The sequence below is a fragment of the Tachypleus tridentatus genome, chromosome 7 (assembly GCF_004210375.1).
Source record: "Tachypleus tridentatus isolate NWPU-2018 chromosome 7, ASM421037v1, whole genome shotgun sequence".
Taxonomy (NCBI): Eukaryota; Metazoa; Arthropoda; class Merostomata; order Xiphosura; family Limulidae; genus Tachypleus; species Tachypleus tridentatus.
In genome coordinates this window covers 33,915,801-33,943,786 of record NC_134831.1, presented here as the reverse complement: position 1 = coordinate 33,943,786, position 27,986 = coordinate 33,915,801, and the positions used below count along the sequence as shown (strand labels likewise).

General features: G+C 35.5%; 1 protein-coding gene and 1 long non-coding RNA gene across 17 annotated transcripts in view; both read left to right on the top strand.

Annotated features, from left to right (window-relative positions):
* The window catches only part of LOC143255404 (roundabout homolog 1-like), a 147,544-nt gene that overhangs the window by 33,440 nt on the left and 86,118 nt on the right, over window positions 1-27,986 (top strand). The gene's annotated exons all lie outside the window — the stretch shown is intronic.
* On the top strand, window positions 16,004-25,423 carry LOC143255408 (uncharacterized). Its single transcript, XR_013030629.1, has 2 exons — window positions 16,004-16,510; window positions 25,087-25,423. It is a non-coding gene; the product is annotated as an uncharacterized LOC143255408 (long non-coding RNA).

The window sequence follows — 27,986 nt, the reverse complement described above, 5'->3', positions numbered from 1 at the left end:
TCTTTAATATTCAGTATAGCAAGTGTATCGAGATAACGCTGCATTTCCCAAGGTTTGTGAAGCTTTTGGCAGCCCACTTTTTTAAACGAATGTTTGAATTATTGTTCCAAACGACCTAGCTTATATTGTTTGAGGGGGAAAGGAGTCCGCTTTATAAAACCTCCCGTCATCTGTGCTAAAACGCAATCTGAAGGGATTCATTAGAAGTATGTGTCACAGCAAAAAAAAGAATGTATAATTGGTCTTTGTTTGAAGCGTTTTCTGAGCTGATTTATGTCTGTTTTTATTAAAACAAAACCTGTCTTTATTGCATCTCCAGAAAAATTGTTCAATTGTCCAACATAAAGGAATACAATAACCAGTCTTCTGTTCTAATGGAGAAAAGCCATTTGTCAAAGCCATCAACTGCATCGTTATAAGTGGACAGTTAACCTCTTGTTTGATGATACGTATTACTTTTAAAATGGTAAAACACTGACCTGCTTATAATATTTTTTACTTCTTTTATTTGTCCTCTTTCGTTATGTTCTCCAATTAGGTAAATGTGGTTAGACTATACTGCATCGTGTAATTAAAATGTAAAATCGAAATGCGAGACTTTCTGTCACCATAACATCACATGGAATGTTTGTTTGTTTGTTTGTTTTTTGAATTTCGCACAAAGCTACTCGAGGGCTATCTGTGCTAGCCGTCCCTAATTTAGCAGTGTAAGACTAGAGGGAAGGCAGCTAGTCATCACCACCCACCGCCAACTCTTGGGCTACTCTTTTACCAACGAATAGTGGGATTGACCGTCACATTATACACCCCCACGGCTGGGAGGGCGAGCATGTTTAGCGCGACGCGGGCGCGAACCCGCGACCCTCGGATTACGAGTCGCACGCCTTACGCGCTCGGCCAATCACATGGAATAAAACAACAAGTGCATATGTTTTCTAAACTAGAGCAGCAGTAACATCTAGTAATAAGTAAGCGCAAACCAGTAGTACCCAGTTGGAAGTTTTCGTGTCTAAAACATCTGCTTTTAAGTAGTTTTGTCAAACTTATTTATTCGAAATCTGTGTCAGCGCGGCAGTGCACTAATGCTTAGAGTTCTAGGCTGCATATAAGATTGGTTTGGTTTGGTTTGAATTTCGCGCAAAACTACTCGAGGGCGATCTGCGCTAGCCGTCCCTAATTTAGTGGTATAAAGACTAGAGGGGAGGCAGATAGTCAACAACACACACCGCCAACTCTTGGGTTACTCTTTTACTAACGAACTGTGGGATTGACCGTCACATACAACGCCCCCACGGCTGAAAGGGGGAGCATGTTTGGTTGTATATAAGAAGATCAATGCTTCGAACTTCTATATATCGCTTAACACGTTTTTTTTTTGCGTTTAGCTGCGAGGCGTTATAAATGTGACAATCAAACCAGCTATCAAAATGAGTTTCAGACTCGGCTCATGAGATTATACCATCATACTATAATGGAACTTTTCCTTATATGATACTGGGAAAACATTTGTGTTACGCTATGTGCAACCCTCAACTTCAGGAAATTGCCATCCTGTGTGCATGTACATTTGAATAAGGTTACGATTTTCCCGTTTCGCCTCCGTTTTTCGTCACAGAGAACTTTATTTTCTATATTCTCAGGGTGCAGATATGACGTCATGAATACGTCACACGCAGATCTAATGTACTGCCACCACAGGGAATCGGCTAGTATCAAATAATGTGTCACTTAGGTTAGAGATGCCAAATACCGAAACCGGTTTCGGTTTATCAACATAACAACAAACATTCTAGAGAATATAACCTAGTATTTACATATTAAGTAATTGTCAGTTTTAATTGTATCGTGTTTATTTATATCTTTATACACATGAAGATAAATTTTAAGGAAATAGATTCAACTGGCACAAATACAAAATGTTAGATGTTTCACTGGCCTTGCAAGAAACAGGAGCGTTTGTGAAACGATAAAGCGACTGAAACATTCTAACAGAAAGAACGACACGCTAAGTTCTGCTTACATTTATTTTCAAGAATGAGTTTCTTAAACTGTAAATTATTTTTATTTAACAAATAAGTTAAGATAAACTAAAATATAGACAATATGAATATTGTAAAAGACGACTCCCACGCCCAATACATATATTTAATAAATAGGAAGTCTCTATCAAGCGAAGGAGCACAGTGGGAAATTGACGTGTACGTAAACAAATTTACACAACAATTCTGTGGTGCCATCTGTCCAACAACGGAAAGTAACTCTCTAGATGTACATGTTTCAATATATTTTGCTATTCCACTTTAAAACCAACTGGATTATGTATCGAAGTTTTAAATTAGAAATATATATTCCAACAACCAAAATCGTAGTTTAATTTATAAATGACTATTCTGGTTTTTCGTTACAAGTAAAACAACAAAACCGACTGTTTAGGAATTATTCGTAATCGCAAGAAAACAAACATCAGGAGTCTTGTAATTAGGCTGATATATGGCAGAAATATGTTTACAGCTTTCTTCTGCGGATAGTATCATGGAATTAACACTATATGTATAAATATATTAGCTTCTAATTAAAGCAAGCTACTTAAGTAGATAATAACTAAATATCAACCTGGTAATGAGTACAGACAAGTAAATGCATTGTTCTTACAAAGATTAAAATGAATTGTTTCATCGCTTTCGTTCTCTTGCTGTTAGCGACGTTTATGATCGATTTAGACATACATCTGATAGAAAGTATATACTTGGTAAACGATTTGATCTTAGCGACTGTAAAACGCAAATATAGAAAGTTATGGAGTCGAAGTTTCAAGATTAGAATACTTCGTCCATATCGTGTCGCCCCACCAGTAGGTTAACATCGTGTCATCCATATTTTCTGCTCGAGCTATATCAAGGGTTGTGCGAGCGATGCGCGCGCGTAGAGCGCTAACCCAGAGGAGGCGCGATTTTGCATCTATGAAGGCAAAGATAGATTGGGTTTCTTCTTAGAGGAGGGGCGCAGAATTTATATCTCGCAGGGGCGCCATCAACAATTGGTACAGCCCCTTTTCTGTAAAATCGAGATTTGAGGTGAAGAACCGACTGCTGTTGTTCTGTATATGGTAACACGAGTGAGTGAACATGTCTCTTACCTAGTTTTTATCCACAGCTTACATTCAACACATATTTGAATGAAACATGCACCGATCGTTTCAAACTTGTTTGTTTCAGCACAGGAGGAACTATCTGCGCATTCTTCATGCTTTTGAACTGTGTGTTAGAATGGTTGGATTTGACTGTCACTCTTGAGGGCACCTACGGCCCTAAAATGAGGAGCACGAGCCATGAATCTTTGGATTCACAGTCCAAGCCAGTTAACCATTACGCCACGCCAAACTGGAGCTATCTTTACAAGAGTTGTCAATCACACTGGCTTTTACTAATACTGAAAACATAGAAAATGGCAGTAAAATAAAAACGGAAAACTACAAGGTTGATATCCAAACGTATACAGTTAGGAAAAGGAAAACATATTAGAATACCCTTAACAGTTTAATAAGTAGGTATTTAGTAGAGAGAGAAAAAAAAACGTATTTTAACAAGTAATATTATAAAACCTGATTTCAAAACAATTATTTTACTGTAGTAATGAAGAACAATCACCCAAACACCTACTTTAGGCCAAGAAATACCATAATGTCCGGCCCATAACATTTCGAAAAACACTGAATTGTATGTGTAAATCGTGTATGTAACATTTTTTACCATTTTTTTTATTTTTCTGTCTTGAAAACACCACTCGACTTCTTTCACAGAAGGCCCGGCATGGCCTAGCGCGTAAGGCGTGCGACTCGTAATCCGAGGGTCGCGGGTTCGCGCCCGCGTCGCGCTAAACATGCTCGCCCTCCCAGCCGTGGGGGTGTATAATGTGACGGTCAATCCCACTATTCGTTGGTAAAAGAGTAGCCCAAGAGTTGGCGGTGGGTGGTGATGACTAGCTGCCTTCCCTCTAGTCTTACACTGCTAAATTAGGGACGGCTAGCACAGATAGCCCTCGTGTAGCTTTGTGCGAAATTCCCAAACAAACAAACAAAATCTTTCACAGAATTTCTTTAAGAAAACAGTTTGAACGAGAAAGATTTTAAAAACTACAGTAAACGTGTCCAAAAATATTCAAATTACCTTACTGCTCTGATACTACAGTAGCAACGACCACTAATCACGTAGAACAGATCATACTTAAAGGTCCTTACATGTCTCCCTACAACCACCACGGAACCTTCTACATTTCTTAGCCATTTTATATTACCTGAATAATTAATTCGAAAACGTATTCGTTTCCACTAGTATACCCACATCAATATTTAATGAAATTATAGCTAATAATTCGTATTAACTTGTTTAGTTAAACCATAGCAAATATCTTTGTCTTACATATGATGTACATATAGTAAATTACTACCAAAATACAGCATGTATCATCAAAATGAAATATTAACTAATTAGCTCGTTCAAATCTGGTTTAAACAGAGATCTCCTCCGGTATCGGAGAAGAACGACTATTAAGACCTTAAGCCCTAATTTACAACAGCATAAAGGCATTGCTTGAGAATAATTTAACTACAACGGGTAAAATAATTACTTGTGAAATTCATCTGTTAGGTTATGTAAAGGCAAGAAAGGTGTACGGGTAGATAACTAGCTCACCAGCTGGTGGAACGTCAGTACGTTGTCGATTTCATTATGGCAGCCTAGCCACACGGACGTCTAGCGCTCTTTCAATACGTGCGTGAATTTTATGTGTATTTGATATTTCGTTTGCTTTTGAGCGTCTCTTGGTTGGGTATGGTTTTGCTATATGATCATATCGTTCGAGAGGAACGCAAGTCACCCAGTATGAGGTTGATGAAACGTATATTCAACTTACGGATATCAATAATAATTTAACAACAACAAAAATGTTTATATTATATGTGGAATGGAGAATACTGTTTACGTCAGTATACTTTTTATCTTTAAATTCTTCATTACAGCTCTTGAGATGTATTATGAACATTTTCATTAAGGAGTGTACTCTATTACACACAGGTGTAATTACAGACATAATTACAACAACGCTTGCTTACGATGTGTACCGGAGAGTTCTGTAAAGTAAGAATACAATGTGTACTGGAGAGTTCTATAAAATACTAATACGATATGTACTGGAGAGTTCTGTAAAGTACTAATACGATATGTACTGGAGAGTTCTGTAAAGTAAGAATACAATGTGTGCTGGAGAGTTCTATAAAATACTAATACGATATGTACTGGAGAGTTCTGTAAAGTACTAATACGATATGTACTGGAGAGTTCTGTAAAGTAAGAATACAATGTGTGCTGGAGAGTTTTGTAAAGTACTAATACGATATGTACTGGAGAGTTCTGTAAAGTAAGAATACAATGTGTGCTGGAGAGTTCTGTAAAGTACTAATACGATATGTACTGGAGAGTTCTGTAAAGTACTAATACGATATGTACTGGAGAGTTCTGTAAAGTAAGAATACAATGTGTGCTGGAGAGTTCTATAAAGTACTAATACGATATGTACTGGAGAGTTCTGTAAAGTAAGAATACAATGTGTGCTGGAGAGTTCTGTAAAGTACTAATACGATATGTACTGGAGAGTTCTGTAAAGTAAGAATACAATGTGTGCTGGAGAGTTCTGTAAAGTACTAATACGATATGTACTGGAGAGTTCTGTAAAGTACTACTTTATAACTGGTATTCTCATGCTCGGCAATAACAAGGGGCCGTCTTACCCCTACCAAAAATTCATTTACCTTCCTCCTCCATGCTCACACTGTAATAATGTAACTGAAATAAACAGTCAAAGAAAATGTTACTTTAGTTACCAACCACCTTCGTTAATAAGGTTCGTAGCATATAGACAAGTGTACTGTTTGCATCAAATGAAAAACATTTCTTAAGTTCAAATTTGAATTGAAAACTGCAAGTATTTTAAACTAAATATAAAAGTTTAATTGCTCGTCTTTTATTTATTATTCTATTTAGAAAAATTGTAGTAAATTTTACACTTGATGTACAGTCTTAGCAAATCTGTTGCAGGGAGTTTCTATTTCCACACCTAGCCTAGTTTCTTAGCATCTGGTGCAATGTAAGGTTTGTAGTTCCTTAAGAAAACTAGTAAACCAACGTGTACGCTGTGCAGAAAGGAGCCATTAAGCTAACTTTGTAATATGTTTCTTTGTAGGTGAGCGTAAAGTTACACAATGGGCTATATGTGCTCTGCTCACCACGATTATCGAAACCCGTTTTCTAGCGATACAATTCCGCAGACATTCCGCTATACCACTAGGGGTGCTTTCTAATACACTTCTTTTTTTTTTTAATTCACGTGAGCAATACTTAAATGCACTATAACGAAGGCTATGTTTTCTATTGGTTCCTGCTCTAATACATCGGCCACTACAGATAAAAAACACTGGAATCTAAATATAGCAAGAGAGTAAATGATATGTGCCATAAACGTGGTCGCTTATAAAAAGGCAAAGATTTCTTGGTTTAGATAAAAGCTGAGCTCTGAATGTGATTATAGAACATTAATTTACCATTTCAGTTGGTTATTCAAATACATGAAGTATTTGGAATGGCGGATAAAAGTTTTCAACATATCAGTGCTTAGCATTCTCGGGATCACTTTCTTTCTTCATTTGATTATTGTTTAAAGTGTATTCTGTTACCTGAAAACTAAACGTCTCCTGAGAATATAAGCTTTTGGAATAATTACGTTGTTTTAATACACTGCTTCGGTCACACATTTTAAAACTGTGTATAGGAACTGCAAATTAGGATTCACGTAGATGGTGGGACGGCGTGTGTGTTCTTCAGCCACTGGCACCAATGATGGAAATTCAAATGGCTGCCAAGCTCGCAAAAATGATAAAATGAATAATGCAAGAGTTTTAGAATCCACTTGGGGAACACCCAAGAATCTCTGAGATTTTCATAGTGAAAAATGTTTGTCACTGATATACATATATATGCATATAGAAGCCGCTTTATAATATAAGAACCTATGAGTGGAAGTAAAAAAAGAATATGCGAATATGTCAACCGCACTGGTGAATTTACAAAGTAATATTTTAGCCACGTTGGAAAATTATAGTACAAGAATCAGGGGTTTTGGTTTTTTCTAACTTTGAATTAAACTAAACTCTATACTCTGAATTATGTTATGTTGATTTTTATAGAAAGCTCTGTCGAGGTGCCTTGACTTTCTCAGTATTTTGTTTTTGATTAATGCTATCTGCACATATAGATTTTTAGTTAAACGTTCTTGTATAAAACTACACCACATGCAACCTGCGCTGCTCACTACGGATAATCAAACCCCTAATCTTAGTATCGTAGATCCGTAAACTTATCGCTGACACTGCGAGGAATTTTTAAATTAAACCAAACAGATTTTTAACCTAAACGCTTTAGTACTGACCTATCGCAACGACAACCCGAATTCGAACTCACACGATTCTTATTTAGAAACTCGTAAATTTCGTAACGTTTTATATATATATACTCACATTCGTATTAGTTCTAACTTAGTTTGAACAAAGATGTGATCAGTGCTACAAAAGTAAAATATAAAATATTTACTCTTTGGGAGAACCTAGCTATGAGGCATCTCAACAGCTGGGAAGTACATTCATAAAGTATAGTGTTACAAAAACACATTAGTCTGCCTATTTAACCGTGTTATAGTTATCAGATGAAAATTACTAGCATGCTCAATATCCCCCCTCTGGGTGTCCAAGTATTCACCTGTTAACCATCATAGTCTGCCCTGTTTCGTGTGCTTCTTGTAATTATAGCGTGAAGTGACCAACAATGCTTGTTACTTTTTTTTTTCATGTAGGGTAATGGGGGCGCTGACTTCGCTCACTGACCTCCCTTTTTCCTGTGGGAAAGGCAAACTAGTTCTTCCTTCTTTGTCCTATGTTAATTAGAAACGTTCTAGATAAACTTTACCTAAGATATACGTCGGATGTATCTCAATAACCTGTGACAAATCAGGTTAGGTGTATTTGTATGTGGACTAATCCGAAATGTAGAATGAGTACTGTGTTATTAATAATCCAAATGCATTATTTATCTTAATAAGATGTCTCTGTCTACCATTAACTCTTTATATACTTCAGTAACAATGTGGTTTTCTAGATTCGACTTAGAACAAATCAACTAAGTTAATCTTCCAAACACAGAACAAAACAACTTTAAAGTAAATCAAACAACAATTTTATATTTCAAACTACCTCTCTGGTAGAATTCACTAATAAACATAACTGACATGTAGGATGTCCACAACTCAGAGAGATGAAGTATTTGAAGTACACCATAATCTGTACACAAAACAGTTGTACGCAAGTTTCCGTTCAAATAAAGTACTGTAATAAAGAGCTCGTCTTTGAATGCTAGCATTCTATAATAATACTTCAGCATATGTTTTAATATTTGTATTTATGTGAAACATGTTCACACGTTTAAGTTCTTATAGCTCACAAGTTTGTTTTTGTGTGAGTGTCATTCAACTTTTCATAATTCACAAGGGTTTTTGTGTGAAACACCGTTATCACCTTCAAATTTTAATAGTCCATAATGTTTTTCTTTATGTGAAACATTTTCAACACTTTCAAATGTTAACAATCCAAAAGGTTGTTTTTATGTAAAACAGTATTTACACTTTCAGGCTCTAGCGTTTACACAAACACCGTTTTCGTGTGAAACATAAACACGTTATTTAGATGTTCATGGTCTACAAGAACTGTACCTAGTGTTATTATATCTAGGTCTTAGAACCAGCATTAAATTGTTACTGTATCCGTAGAAGTTCGTTGTGAAGATGATGGATAGCTGTGTGGGCCCTAACTGTTTAAAAATAACTGGTTAACTTAAATCAATCCAGCAGCTTACCTAATTAAAATCGTATACTTACAGACCTTCCACAATGAAATGGTTGGCGAGTTGCCTTTCATTAATTAAATTATAACATATTTGTAACATCAATATTTAGTGAATGAATTTCAAACAATTATAAATCTGCTGTCATTTACACGTAGTATAAGCAAAAAGTAAACATATTAATTGTTGAAACAACTTCAAATGAGATTACACTGATGCCACGGTAAATTAACGTGAATTGTTTGTGAAATTTTAGAAGTAATTTGTTGGTTTTTTGAATTTTACGCTAAACTACTTGAGGGCTATCTGCGCTAAGTCCCTAAATTTGAAACAATGGACTGAAAGGAAGACAACAAGTCAACACCACCCAATGCTATCTCTTGATCTGTATTTTACGAATAATGAGACTGATCGTTACATTATAATGCGCCTACAGCTGAAATGACAAGCATGTTCGATGACGTGTTTCGATCTCGTGACCTGGATACTTCGAGTCCAGCGCCCTAATCATCAGGCTTTATCATATTTAAAAACTTCAAGTTATATTACGATGTTACGTTTATCAAGCCTTTATTAATTCAAAATACTATTATAGCCAACTCTTGGGCTCTAAATTTTAATAGCGCGTGTCAAATAATGAAGGAACTCTTTCTGTAAGCCTAAGAAAAGAAAAGGTATCATAGATTTGAACACAGTGACTGGCTTTCTTACATGTAACGTACGGAGGACTTGTCTGCAGACACCTTGGTTGTGTATTTCGTTCTTTACCAACCCTTTTTACACGTAACATAAGGAGGACTTGACTGTAGACACCCTGGTTTTGTACTCTGTTCTTTACCAACCCTTTTTACACATAACATAAGGAGGACTTGACTGTAGAAACCCTGGTTTTGTACTCTGTTCTTTACCAACCCTCTTTACACGTAACATAAGGAAGACTTGATTGTAGACACCCTGGTTTTGTACTCTGTTCTTTACCAAATACAAAAATCCAGATACTTTCTTACTTCCTCTTCATAAAGAGACCACCACCCGTTCTTTTGTCAACAAGGTATGTTCCTTCAGTCTAGTAATAGCAACAAAATTAGTGAGCCTGTCAATGTTTTTTATTCTCTCTTTTATCCCACCCTCTTTACATCCCATCCACATTTTTATTGGAAATATTTCCACCCGTTTCAGTCACGCCTCCTATTAATTGTCACCTCATCACATACACACACACACACACACACACATATTCTACTGTCTTCTTCGAAATAGATAAATCCTCCATTAAGTTATTATTAGGTGGAATGTCTATATGCATTTTTGTCCGCCAGGAAAATGTGGAAAAACAGACTGAGCGCTATCAATCATGTCTGGTAAACGACGAATAATCTTTGTGAGAAATATACTGAAAATAGCTGCCAAATTTTACTTTACAATAAGGAAATACTGGATGGTATATAATTTCGTGAAGAAGTTTTGTGAAATGCTAGGGAAAAGATTTCTGTACAGATACAAACCTTACAATATGAGCACATTGTGGTAATAAATGTTTGTATTATTTTATTCCACTGCTTGTAGGTATAAATCAGATTCAAATAAAGATACCTTTCCAGATATACATAAGTTTTTAAAAAAGAAAATTTGTTCAGATAATCATATGAAAAGGGATTGCTCTTAGACCTCTGTATGTGATAAAGCCGCCGTTAATAAATATGGCGACACTTCTATTACCAGTATACACGTGGTTTCAAGCTAGATGTCCGTATGTGATAAATACGGCAGTGCCGCTAATACTGAAGTGCACGTGGTTTCAGCTGAACTTCTGTTTGTGATAAAAGCGATAATTTTGCTAATATTGGTTTGCCCGTGGGTTTTACCTAGACCTTTATACGTGATAAATGCGGCAGTTTGGTTTGTTTGATTTGAATTTCGCGCAAAGCTACACGAGGGCTATCTGCGCTAGCCGTCCCTAATTTAGCAGTGTAAGACTAGAGGGTAGACAGCTAGTCATCACCACTCACCGCCAACTCGTGGGCTAGGCTACTCTTTTACCAACGAATAGTGGGATTGGCCGTCACATTATAACGCCCCTACGGCTGAAAAGGCAACCATGTTTGGTGTGACAGGAATTCGAACCCGCGAACCTCAGATTACGAGTCGAGTGCCTTAACCATCTGGCCATGCCAGGCCAAATGCGGCAGTATTGTTAATACTGGTATGTGGTTTTAGCTAAATTACATAGGCCTGGCATGGCCTAGCGCGTAAGGCGTGCGACTCGTAATCCGAGGGTCGCGGGTTCGCGCCCGCGTCGCGCCAAACATGCTCGCCCTCCCAGCCGTGGGGGCGTTATAATGTGACGGTCAATCCCACTATTCGTTGGTAAAAGAGTAGCCCAAGAGTTGGCCGTGGGTGGTGATGACTAGCTGCCTTCCCTCTAGTCTTACACTGCTAAATTAGGGACGGCTAGCACAGATAGCCCTCGTGTAGCTTTGTGCGAAATTCCAAAACAAGCTAAATTATATAATTACATGTGCAAGCGTAACGTATCAAAATAACAAAGTCCCACGATAAATGTGTATTATAGACCTTAAAACAAGTCCACATACGAATTATTTGTGTGTTGTTAAGCGCAAAGCTGCACAGTGCGCTGTCTCTGCTGTCTCCACCACGAATATAGAAACTCGCCATATTAGAAGTAAATAACAAAACACACACAAAGAAAATAAAACAAATTTAAATTGATTAATAACTCTAGATTTGAGAAGTTTAAGGGAACAATCTTTTCAGCCTTGTTCACTTTTTGAAGCATGTACTAATCAGCTGTTCAGTCAAAATGTAATTTGTATAATAAAAACATTCATCTTAAAATTCATGTTTTTGTTTACTGTTAAGTTACGCAATGGCCTGCCTGTGCTCTGGCAAAATATGACAGTAAAACTAGATTTTTAGCAGTGTAAACCTTCAGACTTGCCGCAGATCCAGTGGGAGGAGAGGGTGCTTAAAAATTATTTCGTACATACATCTCAGTTCCCGTGTCAGAATTAATGATTAATAGAAGTGAATGGAAAACTCAAGTAAATAATTTTAACACCCAACTAGTGACCAACGTGCAGAAGGGAGACACAGAGAGTTTTCTGTTACCTATTACCCATAATTAAAACTAATTATTATTCACTGTAATCTTATTGAATATTTTAGCAACTCTTCTTATCGAAGTTATTGCACAACCTATATCGCAAGAAGTAAGATATTTGGTAAATTTTTCTTTTGTCTAAACCCACTTCAGTAATACCCTTTACCATAAGTTATTAACATTATATATGTTTGTGTGTGTGAATTCGCCTACACACATTTTAATAATGTAGTGATTTTGCACTAACACTAAATGAAACAGTTCTACGTGGCGGTAAAGTGTTTTAGGAAAAACGCGTTATTATTAACCATGCCTAAAAAAACATTCAAATTCAATAAGTCTTGCTACAAGTTTAAAAAAAGAAAAAAGATGCCCACTGTAACTGTTTTGGTTGTTTGGTTATATCCAGCAGAAAATGCTAAAACAAAAGTGTTTGTCATACAGAGTCACCAACATAACTTTAGATAACACGCGCGCTTCTTGTCAGAATACTTTGTGATCACCATGGCAACCCTCTGTTATAGCTATTCATCAAATGGTAGGTAGATGGATCATATTTTCAGCGATCTCTGGATTAAATTTGGCAGCCTGGAGTGACGTAAGAGCAATGTTACCAGATGACGTCAACTTTATCAGTTTGTCTGCCTGAATGGATCGTGAAGGGAGGATCTACCTCTCCATTCATCCCCTTCTCCTTCATGATACTCGGGTGAATTTAGTACTTTGTTTTACTTGCATAAGCTACGTTAAAGTAACAAGGAAAAACTCAGAGCAACGTTGCTGTCATAAATAAATCTAATCCGATAAGGTAAACACGACACTGATGAATGGAAGGAATATGTAAGACTAGGAAGAAAATTTAGTGACGAAGAAAACAGCGAGGAGGGGTATGTATCACTGATGTCTAATGTGAAGTGATTACGGGGTATGTATCACTGATGTCTAATGTGGAGTGATTACGGGGTATGTATCACTGATGTCTAATGTGGAGTGATTACGGGGTATGTATCACTGATGTCTAATGTGGTGTGATTACGGGTTATGTATCACTGACGTCTAATGTGAAGTGATTACGGGGTATGTATCACTGATGTCTAATGTGGTGTGATTACGGGGTATGTATCACTGATGTCTAATGTGGAGTGATTACGGGGTATGTATCACTGATGTCTAATGTGGTGTGATTACGGGGTATGTATCACTGATGTCTAATGTGGAGTGATTACTGATGTCTAATGTGGAGTGATTACGGGTATGGGTATGTATCACTGATGTCTAATGTGAAGTGATTACTGGGGTATGTATCACTGATGTCTAATGTATGTATCACTGAGTGATTACGGGGTATGTATCACTGATGTCTAATGTGGAGTGATTACGGGGTATGTATCACTGACGTCTAATGTGAAGTGATTACGGGGTATGTATCACTGATGTCTAATGCGGAGTGATTACGGGGTATGTATCACTGACGTCTAATGTGAAGTGATTACGGGGTATGTATCACTGATGTCTAATGTGGAGTGATTACGGGGTATGTATCACTGATGTCTAATGTGGAGTGATTACGGGGTATGTATCACTGATGTCTAATGTGGTGTGATTACGGGTTATGTATCACTGACGTCTAATGTGAAGTGATTACGGGGTATGTATCACTGATGTCTAATGTGGTGTGATTACGGGGTATGTATCACTGATGTCTAATGTGGTGTGATTACGGATTATGTATCACTGATGTCTAATGTGGTGTGATTACGGGGTATGTATCACTGATGTCTAATGTGAAGTGATTACGGGGTATGTATCATTGATGTCTAATGTGAAGTGATTACGGGGTATGTATCACTGATGTCTAATGTGGTGTGATTACGGGGTATGTATCACTGATGTCTAATGTGAAGTGATTACGGATTTCTTGCAAAACTTTTCATTCTTTGATGGTGAATGTAATACATTATATTTCAGGTGCACATTCGCCTTCTATAGTTTCTATAATCTTGAGCCTTATTTTGGAACATTCATTATTGATTGCCTTTGTTAAAACATTTCGTGACCGAGCGCCAAGGATTATGTCAGTCATGCTTTTCTGATCGATTTACCGACGAAAAGTTAGATCGTCTTCTTTTCTTTATTTGTTGCAACATTTGAAACACAGCACCTTGTATTTAAAACGGTGAATATTCACTTAAGAAACATGTAGCGCACACAAACAGTTGGCATGGGAAATTTGTGTTAATTAAATAATTTCCTGCAGACTAAAAAAAACAGTTAAAATATAACGAGGTGGACATTTTAATAGCATTACATAGTTATTTGATGATATCGGGGGGGATATTAGATTACATGGTAGAAACAAGTGAAGTACATAACTCAATACTACCTCGCGCTACTTCAAGTCGCTTTTAGAAGGCACTTATAAAATCATGGCTATACACGTAGTTAAATGTGACAATTGCTACTAACAAACAGAAATATCAGATATTATATAGGTTATTAAAGACATACCGGTTGCGTAATAAACTGAACGTACTTCCTGACGCTAGTAATTCCGATGTCAGGTATTGCGGGTTTATACACATATGTCTGATCTTAATTTTTCACTTATAATGTTATTTCCATGTGGGATTTGATAATAAAAGCTACATATAACAGGAAGTATAACTATGTTGTTCACCACTTCCCTCCACCGAGACTACTTCCAGTTTACGGTTTGACTCCTGTAGATTTACCCGTCACACCAAACATGCTCGCCTTTTCAGCGATGGGAGCGTTATAATGTGACGATCAGTCCCACTATTTGTTGGTAAAAGAGTAGCCCAAGAGTTGGCGGTGGGTGGTGATGACTAGCTGCTTTCTCTCTAGTCTTACACTGCTAAATTAGGGACGGCTAGCGCAAATAGCTATCATGTAGCTTTACGCGAAATATAAAAACCAAACCTATATATTTGATTGTCTATCTCGTAGATAGATAAAGTCAAGTAAACAGATAGTCTTGTCTATCTGGTAGATAGATAAAGTCAAGTATACAGATAGTCTTGTCTATCTGGTAGATAGATAAAGTCAAGTGTATAGATAGTCTTGTCTATCTGGTAGATAGATAAAGTCAAGTATACAGATAGTCTTGGTACAAATGGTACAGACTTTGTTTACATCACTGTTCTTAACAAAACGACATGAAAGGGACTCGGACACTGTCGCTACTGAATTGCTGTTCAGGTTATTCAAGAAGATAGAATTACAGACCAGAATCTCAATATACCTTGCTGATAATGAAATAAATGGATTCCGAAATGTTAGATTTACGTAAACAAGATGTTTTTCATCCAATTGTTGTCATTATAAAATTTCGCTTTCCTTCTTTTATCATCAGTGTGGGTTTTATACCTGAGAACAATGGAAACAGTACTGACGGCCTCCGTCAAAAATTGGACCCATAGAGACAGAAAACACTCTTTTTTTTCTTTTTTTTTTTAGCTCGCAGAATGAAATATGTTTAGGCTGAAAATGGTTTAAATTTGGATTCTTATTTCAACCATTACATCCGCAACTTTAACTCTCAATTACTGCAACGCATGGATCAAAACAACACACAGATTTTTACATGTTTCCCTAGTATTGGTTGGGTGATTTTTGTAAACTGTGTCCTCAACTGATTCTCAGGTATATTAAATCCTCAGGTAAAATAGATCAGCAAAGCTGTCCATGTTACGTGCAGCGTTATACGTCACTTCCGTTTGGCGTTGACTCACTTCCAAAACCTAACTAATGGCTATCCAACACCAACTGTTCGTTTGAACACATGATTTCTTCGCAGAATTTCATCGAAGTTGATTCATTTTGATCCTCATACAACTTGTGACGTCAAGACACCAAAAGGATAAGTATCTCTAGCGTGTGTGTGTGTGCGTGCGCTCGCGCGTGTATGAAAACCGATATAGTTAAAATGATGCATTATTTATCAATTATGAATTAGTATAAAACATTATAATATTTTATCATTTTATGAGTGTTATTTAGTACGACAGAGAAACATTTTACCAAACTAATCCCTACTTTCTTCTACTTGTACCATAGCTGTATACCTACGCTGTTAGTTAGTAATTTACTCTACTGTTATATTTGTGATTTTTATAGTTCAGGTATTTGTTACTTAGAACGTCAAACACAGTCTTATCAAGCTGTGCAATGCAGTGGTTCCGGTTGCCTATTGGTGGAACGATTTATTATTCTTACCTACTCATGACTCAATGTCGTAGCAAATGGCAAAGTACACTCAACTCTATGTGTCGCCATGCGGGGAAAATCAGTACTGGTAAAAAAGAAAGTTACGTTGCGTAGTTCCGAATCAGTCCAGTAATTGTCAAAAAAAGTTGAAAAATCGCAGGCGCCATCAGCAGTTCAAAAACCAAAAGAACAGCTGTGACTCCGGGTTGATGTTTTAAAGGTATTATTTCGCCTTTGTAATAGTTTAAGCAATTTGAGGTCTTTCATCAGCTAACAATAACAACTGCAGTTTCTTTTTGTTGCTCCGAAAATGTTTATAAAGGAGAAAAATGAAGATAGATGGATAGATAGATACACACACACAAGTATAAGCACGGTTTATAAATGCATTTTTTCAATACATTTCTGTGTATTTGTACTCGAAATCATAGATTCCAAACATCACTGCACAAACAGAAAACTTCAACCTATTTCTACGAGTCATCTTTATTTAATTTAATACTCAGAATACGTCGTTATTGCTTCAATTGTTGCAACGTGTGTAAGTTCTATTATTCAAGAATGAGTTTTTATGGGTGTTTTTCTTCGAAGCACTATAAAGTAATCTCAGTAAGTATGTAGAGAAGTCCCTATAAATTTAAGACGTTGCGTGCAACCAGCTGCAGTTCTTCCCAGTGACTGTTTGAAAGTCCACCATGGAAGCACCTTTACGGTTTGTACAATGTCTACAAATTATTCCAAGAATTAAACTTGTGTATAATGTGAACAGGAACAACTAGATACCATGTAGTCAATCAATACTTTAAAATTCTGTTTCACTCTGTATTCCAAGCATGTATTTACTTGTGAAATATCAAATCGTTTACTAAAATCCGAATTCAACGTCAAGATTTGTGGGTAGATACAAAAAAAGTCAGATATACATAGAAAGGTAGTTGGGTGGATAGACACAAATATAAATAAATAAAACACCAACAGCTGCAATGAAGCGATAAATACCACAAAGAAACACACGTACATACACAACAATAAAACACGTCACTAACAGACAGCACAAGGACAGCTTATCACCTATGGTGATAACAACTATAACACGCGAACAAAAACAACAATAAAGCACACCACTTACAGACAGCGCAAGGACAGCTTGTCATCTATGGTGATAACAACTATAACACAGAAACACGCTAAAAAACAACAGGAATAATTACATCACCAAGATACAACCTTAAGAACATCTTATAACCTATAGTAATAGAAACCATCAACCATAAATTAGCTTTTATCGTTTTGGATTTCTATATAATGGTAATTTTTGAACGACAGATAACAGTGTTTATTATGGTGTTTAGGTTCGTTCTTATTATGGAGACTGATATGTCAACTTCAGTGATATGGTTGTAGTAAAACCTGCTGTATTTTAGGCTCTTTATTCGGTTATCCCTTTCATAAAAGCAACTATCTTTCAAACATAAATGAGCAAAATAATATCTTTAAATAAAATACTTTACAACTACTGCTAGATTACAATAACGTTTTATATGCCCCAGAAAATTAGATAACTAATATAAGATATGTATTAAAATATACTTAGGGATTAATATTAATTATTTCAATAACAGCATTGATACAGAGTATCTTTTATGGTTTAAATCAAACTCGGAGACGTATCTTGTCAGCGAATGAAATAAACCTTATTAAATAAGTTATATCAATAAAACTACATAAATATTCATATATAAGAATATATTAGATGCGGGTAATTTTATATTTTGATTCTTCAAAGCACCACTAGGCTTCAATTCGCGTTTGTGTAAGTGTGTGTATTTTTTCCGGTTCTCTGTTGATACTAGTTTTACAGCTTTAAGAATATTCTTCACCCAACCTTATTATATAATAATACATGAGATATAACAAAAACCTATACACTCTTTTAAAATAATAATAATATATATATATATATATATACAGTAATGGATTCCAATAACAATAGTATTCAGTTTTTGTCTCTTTTGAAAATGCGCGCTCACCTCACTATCTAAATGCAAATTCGCGCTCACTTTAACGGATGTAAATATACATTAGAAGTTATTTTCTATAACATATTGAAAGCTTATCAAAGCTTTAAATATCTCATACTATTAATTATACGACCTAATGTTAAACTTTATTTACTAATAGTGTGTGTGTTTTTCTTATAGCAAAGCCACATCGGGCTATCTGCTTAGCCCACCGAGTGGAATCGAACCGCTGATTTCAGCGTTGTATATCCGTAGATATACCGCTATACTAGCAAAGGGCTTTACTAATAGTATTAACCTGTTGACTGCCAAGTATTTCAGCTGCTATGGCAGCTCCTATGCCGGTTTTTTTTCAGCAAAATTGAGTAATTTCAGAAATTATAGGAATATAACTAAACAATTAAACCTGAAGAAAAGACTTTTCGAGATCCTCTGTAAATGTAATTCTACAAAAATGAATATATTCTACCTGAGGAAAAAGTTAGGACACCCCCACATTTATTCCCACTTAAAATGGCTCAACTCACACACAGGTGTATTACACCAGGTGCACATGATTAGAAGATCGTTACTCAGTATTGTGAATGAGGCTTGCCCTATTTAAACCTCAGACATTTAGTTTGGTGTGCTCCTGACTGTTGAAGTGAGAGTGAGCACCATGGTGAAAGCAAAAGAGCTGTCTGAGGCCTGCAGAAAGAAAATTGTAGCTGCTTATGAGTCTGGTGAGGTATTCAAAAAGATCCCAAAAGATTTTGAAATTAGCCATTTCACTGCCCGGAAAATAGTCAACAAGTGGAGGGCTTTCAAAACAACTGCCAACATGCCCAGGTCTGGTCGTCCAAGCAAATTCACCCCGAGAGCAGACCGCAAGATGCTAAAAGAGGTCTCCAAACACCCTAACATGTCATCACGGGACCTACAGCAGGCTCTAGCTACTGTTGATGTGAAAGTGCATGCCTCTACAATCAGAAAGAGACTGCACAAGTGTAACTTGCATGGGAGATGTGCAAGGTGGAAACCTTTGCTCTCTAAGAGAAATATCAAGGCCAGACTGAAGTTTGCCAAAGAGAATGTAGACAAAGACCAGGACTTCTGGAATAATGTTCTTTGGACAGATGAGTCCAAAATTGAATTATTTGGACTCCAGAACAGAGGACATGTTTGGCGTTAACCAAATACAGCATTCCAAGAAAAGAACCTCGTACCAACTGTGAAGCATGGAGGTGGAAGTATCATGGTTTGGGGCTGCTTTGCTGCAGCAGGACCTAGATAGCTCACAATCATAGAATCCACCATGAATTCTATTGTGCTTGAGGATCATGTGAGACCATCTGTACGAAAATTAAAGCTGAAGCGGAACCGGACCCTGCAACACGACAATGACCCAAAACATGCCAGTAAATTCATCAAGGACTGGCTGGAAACTAAGAAATGGAGAGACCTGGAATGGCCGAGTCAAAGCCCGGATCTTAATCCCATTGAGATGCTGTTGGGTGACTTGAAATGGGTTGTACATGTAAGAAACCCCTCAAACATCTCACAGCTGAATGAATTCTGCATTGAGGAGTGGGGCAAACTTTCTTCAGACCGATGTCAGAGACTGGTAGATGGCTACAAAAAGCGTCTCACTGCAGTTATTTCAGCCAAAGGGGGTAACACTAGCTATTAGGGGGTAGGGTGTCCTTACTTTTTCCTCAGTTAGAATATGTATTTTTGTAGAATTACATTTTCAGAAGATCTTGAAAAGTCTTTTATTCAGTTTTAATTGTTTATTTATATTCCTATAATCTCTCAGTGTTGTTGAAATTGAGATTAAATATCTATATATCCAAACATGTTACAAAAATACACAGGCTTTCATAGGGTGTCCTAACTTTTTCACATGACTGTATATGTATATATACGACTCGATGTTGCAACAATATATCTGACACTCATGTAGTAGAAATATAAAGATCCGGTGATGCAACAATACATCTAACAACACGTGTTAGCGCTATACAAGACGCAGTCTTATGTTCATATATTATCCTCCACTATATTTGTGAATTCTAACATTTAAAGAAGGTACTCTGAAAACATTAACTTTAAACACAGAAAACACAGAAAAAGTTCGCTATAAAAAAGGTAATTAAAGTAGGAGTACATACTACGTTATGTAATTACCAGATTATGTATGCTTATCGTTATGTGACTACGTTATGTAATTACCAGATTATGTATGCTTATCGTTATGTGACTACGTTATGTAATTACCAGATTATGTATGCTTATCGTTATGTGACTACGTTATGTAATTACCAGATTATGTATGCTTATCGTTATGCGACTGCGTTATGTAATTACCAGATTATGTATGCTTATCGTTATGTGACTACGTTATGTAATTACCAGATTATGTATGCTTATCGTTATGTGACTACGTTATCTAATTACCAGATTATGTATGCTTATCGTTATGTGACTACGTTATGTAATTACCAGATTATGTATGCTTATCGTTATGTGACTACGTTATGTAATTACCAGATTATGTATGCTTATCGTTATGTGACTACGTTATGTAATTACCAGATTATGTATGCTTATCGTTATGTGACTACGTTATGTAATTACCAGATTATGTATGCTTATCGTTATGTGACTACGTTATGTAATTACCAGATTATGTATGCTTATCGTTATGTGACTACGTTATGTAATTACCAGATTATGTATGCTTATCGTTATGCGACTGCGTTATGTAATTACCAGATTATGTATGCTTATCGTTATGTGACTACGTTATGTAATTACCAGATTATGTATGCTTATCGTTATGTGACTACGTTATCTAATTACCAGATTATGTATGCTTATCGTTATGTGACTACGTTATGTAATTACCAGATTATGTATGCTTATCGTTATGTGACTACGTTATGTAATTACCAGATTATGTCTGCTTATCGTTATGTGACTACGTTATGTAATTACCAGATTACCTATGCTTATCGTTATGTGACTACGTTATGTAATTACCAGATTATGTATGCTTATCGTTATGTGACTACGTTATGTAATTACCAGATTATGTATGCTTATCGTTATGTGACTACGTTATGTAATTACCAGATTATGTATGCTTATCGTTATGTGACTACGTTATGTAATTACCAGATTATGTCTGCTTATCGTTATGTGACTACGTTATGTAATTACCAGATTATGTATGCTTATCGTTATGTGACTACGTTATGTAATTACCAGATTATGTATGCTTATCGTTATGTGACTACGTTATGTAATTACCAGATTATGTATGCTTATCGTTATGTGGTTCCTGCTTGTAGATACCTTTTTATTGAACTACGTTTTATTCTTCCCACAATGTAGTTCGTACTCCCTTTTAATTGTGCGTCTTTTCCGTTTGTTTGTTGATTTTTAAATACAAAGCTACACAATGTGTAATTTCGGCTTTGCCCACTGCTGGTATTGAACCCCGATTTTTAATGCTTATAGCTCCGATACTTACTGCTAAACAACTATAGGGAAAGTTTTTCTTCCATTAGACTCGTTTTGAGGCATTGTTTTGTGCATGTATTTTTATAACACTATAGATTTTTTTGTAGAACATTATCACATGATGTTAAAATTCATGTGTGTATGTAAACGGTTACGTGAAACAGCAAAGTGGTTTATTACTAGTGGAAGAAATATTGAGTAAAGACAGTCTTCATAATGTTGTATTCGAGTAGACATATTATTTTTAACAGTACCAATTCTGTTACTTTAAAAATACTTTCCAGTAATTGATTCCAAGACCATGTAAGTTAAAGAAAACTTTTTATTGGATATTGTTTTCATTTTCAGTATTCTTGTTTGAATACGCAACTGTTTCCATATTATTTTATCAGAATAATCTAACGGTAACGCCATCTATTATTTTTCATACTTTGATTTATTTCTCTTTAGAAAAACGCAAGTTTAAAACAATAAATGCATTACATCAGATAAGAAAAAGTAATTATACTAAAGTTATTGGTAAATGTCGCCTGTTATTTATAACTGAAGGTATAATAATAAGTTTTATGTAGCTTTAAGTGAATTACAAATATTAAAGCTTATTATAAAACACCTCAAAATAAATACTTAAATCAAGATGAATAACATATTCTGATACAAAACAATTGAAGGTTAAAAACGGTATATTTGACTAAACAGCGCTGTTTCATCATCGATGTACCGTTACTCTTATTAGCCGGTACACTTAAGCAAAATGTAGTTTAAAATTATCACTATATTTTTAATACGTAAGTCAAACTTACTATATGTCGTCCTTTTTGGCTCGATTTTTTATTATTAAAAAAACAAAAAACAAGTCGTTTGTTTGCCTACTACGCTGATTTGATAGTAAATGTGCAAGATCAGGTCAACAAACTTCTTTCTGTGCAAAAGAAAGATCAGTAGAAAGATGTGAGAGACTGTTGCAACCAACAAGAGAAAGTACCAGTCCAAAAATTCCTCGCTTTCTCTGTTTACAATGAATTCTGTGTTGTTGAAGACGGTGATAAATTATCAGCAGTTGTCTTCTAAACAGTTTATCTTTGTTAATTTCTTGGTGGTCCCTTACAACACAAATTATTCTGCTACATTCTTGACGAAATTACAAATTAGCCTGATGCACAAAACAATTACAAAATTCCTCTCATGTTATATGTATTCAGGTTTTATTGAGAAAGCTGATAATACGTGAACACTTTCCACCGACACGACATATGTATTCAGAAAAGTATTCTAGTTTTGTTTTTTGAAATGAAAACATTAAAAACAATTTAAAAAATGTACATTATTTATTCCTTTTTTCACTCTTTGTATGAGCAAATTTCAAATGATCGGTGATTTACATAAAACATGCAGTAGTTTTGAAAATATATTTGACGACTTAACTATTTTTCTAAACATCTGAAACAATTTCATCTTGTCTCGGCAAAGTGAAGAAAATTCGTTTAAGTGAAACGTCTTAATTTATAATTTTATTTCAGTTGCCTGAGAGAAAGTGAAAATTTTCGAAAGTTGTGAGAATATTTTTGAGGTTTCAAACGTTTTCTCTCGTTACAACTTCAATATGTTTTCATTTGAATTAGATTCACTGTGACAAAGTTTTAACAGATTTATTTACAATTCTAATAGTTTTAATTTGTCAGCTTTTGCAAAATATATGAACCGAAATTCTTGAGGAGGTTGACAGCCCTTTTATAACTGGAATTATTTATATGAAGTTACTTATTGGAGCACTCTTTTATATTTGTGCTTCTACAGACATTTCAGTATATACAAACCTCAAATTTCGACCGCCGTCTCAGACATCGAGAGATTACAAGATTATTTTATGATTTCTTGTTAATAATTCTGCCCATGTATTTACCCATAAGCCACCAGAGGAGGCACTTTTTCATGATTGATTGTTTGTTTAGGATGAGCATATTTAGTTGGACTGAGATTTGAAACCGCGACCTTCATATCACGAGTCAAGGGCCCTAACCACGAGGCCATACCGGGCCACTTGTTAAGAAAAGAAGTCTGAATATGGGGACTGTGGCGCCATCTTTTTGCGGCAAATACTAAATAGAAAACGTTTCGAATATGTTCATGCATTAAATGTAAATCCACACTTCGAACCTTTTGGCCAACTCAGGCCAACCTTTTTTATTTCTATCGAAATAGAACGCAGATAATAAAGCGTCTATTTTCCCCTGGTGATATTAAAACGTTCCTGTAAACGAATTAGAGGCACATTTACTAGAAATAACCATAACACCGTTTTAAGTTACATACTTAACTCTTTGTGTCAGGTAGTTAAATCCATTTTTATAATTCACGAAGACCTAACATCCCAACATGCTTATAAACTATTTTTCTTTTATATTTCAACTGTTGGAGGTTTCTTAAATAGGAGAATATCAACTTTGAACATTGAGAAGCCCGGTTGGATGTTTCTCCCTTAACTTGAGAGCGTTATTCAAGTATTTTACAAATATTTAGATGTTCATTTATCCCCACCCCCACACGAAGATCACCTGTGCATGCAGTTAAAGCCGAAACATATAAACTTCTTCAAGGGAAATAGCTTCTTTGGTAAGCAGTAACCAATGTTTCGATGTCAATCTTTATGATCCACGTACGGGGGCAGGCATGCACGTAAAAATCAAATTAGCTGACAGTTGTAACGGAACGATACAAGGACATTAGACATCGTCAACATCTGTCGTTACACGGCTCGGTGAACAATCTTTCCAAGATCGTCATCGTGGGGCTGGCAGCAAAGACGTTGCCGAAAGTACAAAGTTCCGGTTCTACTTCTGCCATTACATTTCAATTTCTCGCTGCTTCATTGTATCAGAAAACATGTGGGTCATGAACAATTTATAATATTAAACTATACTTTATAGACGTCAGTGGTCTAAGGTCCTTTCACTGGGCCTAGTAATAAAACTGATTTCGTGACCTGCTTCACAGTGTATGCGTCTGATTCCGTTTTCTCTAACTTAAAAAGTAAAACGTTTTACATCAATTACAACAGGACATACGTGCAATTAAAATCAATAGCATATACATATACCTAAGTTTACACAGAGAAATTAAAATCAATAGAAATTACAAGTTTAATAAAGTTAACATTAAAAAACTAAAAGCATAATTGATTACCTAAGTGTTTGGAGAACAATGTACATAAATAACATTGATTTATAAAATGATTTGAAAAATGGAAGGTTAATCTGCTTTCTTTTTACAGGAACAATGAGGGTATTTCACAATAACACATCAATGGCGTGTTATAAATTTCAGAGAAGGGCGAGTCATACTCTTTAAAGGAACTGAAAATGTGGAATTGTATTTCACGAGTCAGGAAAAACACAACAAACAAAGGCAAGAAATAGAAGCTAAATACTGTCTGATCTATAGCCGACAATACTGCCAGCTTGGAACAGGTATAGCCGATATTCAAGTGTTGTTGTTCAACATATAGCTAGTGACAATTATTATAAATCTTGACCTGCAACTTCTAAGCCTATTTTACGAGGAAATGAGATTTAAAGTATGCAACAGAGATTAAATCAGTTTATATCGTGTTTGACGTCTTGTTTATTCTTATTCATAAAAGGTTGCACAGATAATTTATACTCGTGTATATTAGGTTTTGTAGACAACATTACTCCTTTAAAACTAACTAATGTATGCCCGAATCTTGTGGTTGGTAACTTTAAATTGCTCACTCGCGTGGTTATACATAAAAATTCTACAATCAATGCTCACCACAAATATCAGGTCATCCCATAAGTAATGTACGAAAATCTAATACAGAACGTACATCATCATTTCTGTCTTTGTAGAAAGAAGGTTTTAATGATTAAAATATGTAGTAGGACGGGTATAAAAATGTTCAGACAAATAAAACAAACTAACTCAACTCCACTTTTTCAAATCATCAATCAAATAAACCCTTATGAAGATGGATGTGTCTGAGGACCACATTAGGCATATAATGCTTTACGAGTTTAAAAAAGGCAATAGTGCAGCAGAAACTACATGAAACATTCAAAGTGTTTATGGTGCGGAGTCTCTCAATAAAAGTAGTCATCATTAAACTCAACAGAACGACCTGAACGTGGCGCATCATTTAAGTTTAATTAGGACTTACTGCTGGCTGTTCGTGATGAAGATTGTGCTATAACAGTTGAAGAACTAGCACAGAAGCTTACTTCAACCCATTCAACAGTTCACTATCATCTGCAACAGCTTGGAAAGATGTCAAAACTTGGAAAATGGGTCCCTCATGATTAGACACAAGCCAACCTTAGAGCACGAGTGGACATTTGCATTTCTCTACACTCTCGTGAACGTAACTCACCTTTTTTGGACAGATTAGTGACTGGAGATGAAAAATAGATATTTTATAAGAATGTTAAACGCCGCAGACAATGGCTCAGTGCAGGAGAGAAAGGATCACATCAGTAAAGATTGAAGAGCTAGACTGGGAAAAACTTCCTCCTTATTCTCCAGACCTTGTCTCATCTGATTATCATCTATTTCAATGTTTGCAGAACTATCTTGATGGAAAATAGCTTGGAACACATGAAGATGTCAGAACTATCCTCTCTACTTTCTTTTCCTTCAAACTCCATGAATTTTATAGAAGTGGTATTCAGAAGCTTGTGAATCGTTCGCAGGAAGTAATTAATAATAATGAACATACATTATTGATTAAATAACATTAAAGACGTTTGAAATCCTTTCTATTTTTCTGAATCTAAAATCGGACATTACTTAAGGGATGACCTGATATATACTTCAATAATCCGTTCTGACGATATTTAATGTAGTTTATTCTTGGATAATTTTGTTCTAACGCTATCCAGTCTAATTTGTTATTAAATAATTCCATTTCAACTTTGTTCGGTCTACTTTGTTATTGAATAATTCCGTTCTAACGTTATTCGGTCTACTTTGTTATTGAATAATTCCGTCCTAACGTTATTCGGTCCATTTGACTATTCGATAATTCCGTTCTAACGCTGTTCGGTCAACTTTACTATTGGATAATCCGGCCTAACGATGTTCTACTTCATTAATTACTGGATGCAGAAAGTTTAGCTTGACATGGTTATCGTTGTGGTCTCTAATTACTTTCAGCATTTTTCGTAAATGTATCAAGGTAGACAACTGTTTAAAATATGTTATCATGCTTAATGTTCCATTCACCTGTAGTACCTTTTCATCAGTTACTCTTAGTGTTTTATACGTCAGCTCTATGTAAGCTGAAATAGGCGAATGCTGTCCGTTAGATCTTCCATGTTTCCAGTTGTTTTAAAACGCACTTTAAACATTGTGACATAACACCCACGGTAACATATAAAAAAGTAATTACATTTTTCCATTTCGTAACGTACTTCAGTGATGGACCTAATTACAAATTAAAATTCTTAAAAATGATGCATCTGATATTTCTCAATTGGGAGACTATTTGTTGTATAAAAGACGTTGGCTCTTTAAGAATTATAAACTTGTAATTAATGTTTTGTTTTACATGTAGCAATTATAAAAATAAAATATATACATTTAATCAAATATTTCGTAGATTCAGCTAAGCCTTGAAGGAGCTGTTATAATGGCTAAACTTACTTGTTTATATAATTTGTGGCTTTGCTATAAGAAAAACACACACAAACACACCTCTATGTAGCACATAGATCAGAAGATCACCACATGACGGAATGGCTTACGCGTGAGATGCGATTTTTTTTCTTTCTTCTACTAGTAGACTAGTCCAATATAACAGGTTTCCTTCGTTGTGAAAGATGTGTTGAGTAACAGTGTAGCGTTTTGTTTTACAGTGTCTTTATTAAATTATATAGATATAATGTGATGAAAGGTTTTCAAACTACAGACAAACATATGCAGGTATATACAAAATATAGTTTATCAGTTGCATTTTTCAAGGTATATCGCTTACAATTTACATAACTATATTACGACGTCCTGCTTCCACTGTACAGCTATTAATCCCACGAATTTGTGGACCATGTTTAGGCTTAAGAAATACAAAAATAGGTGATTTCAAACTGTAAATTTAAAGAAGCAACAGCGGCTATTATACAATATTGTACCTGTAGTATAATTAAATACTAAATTTGT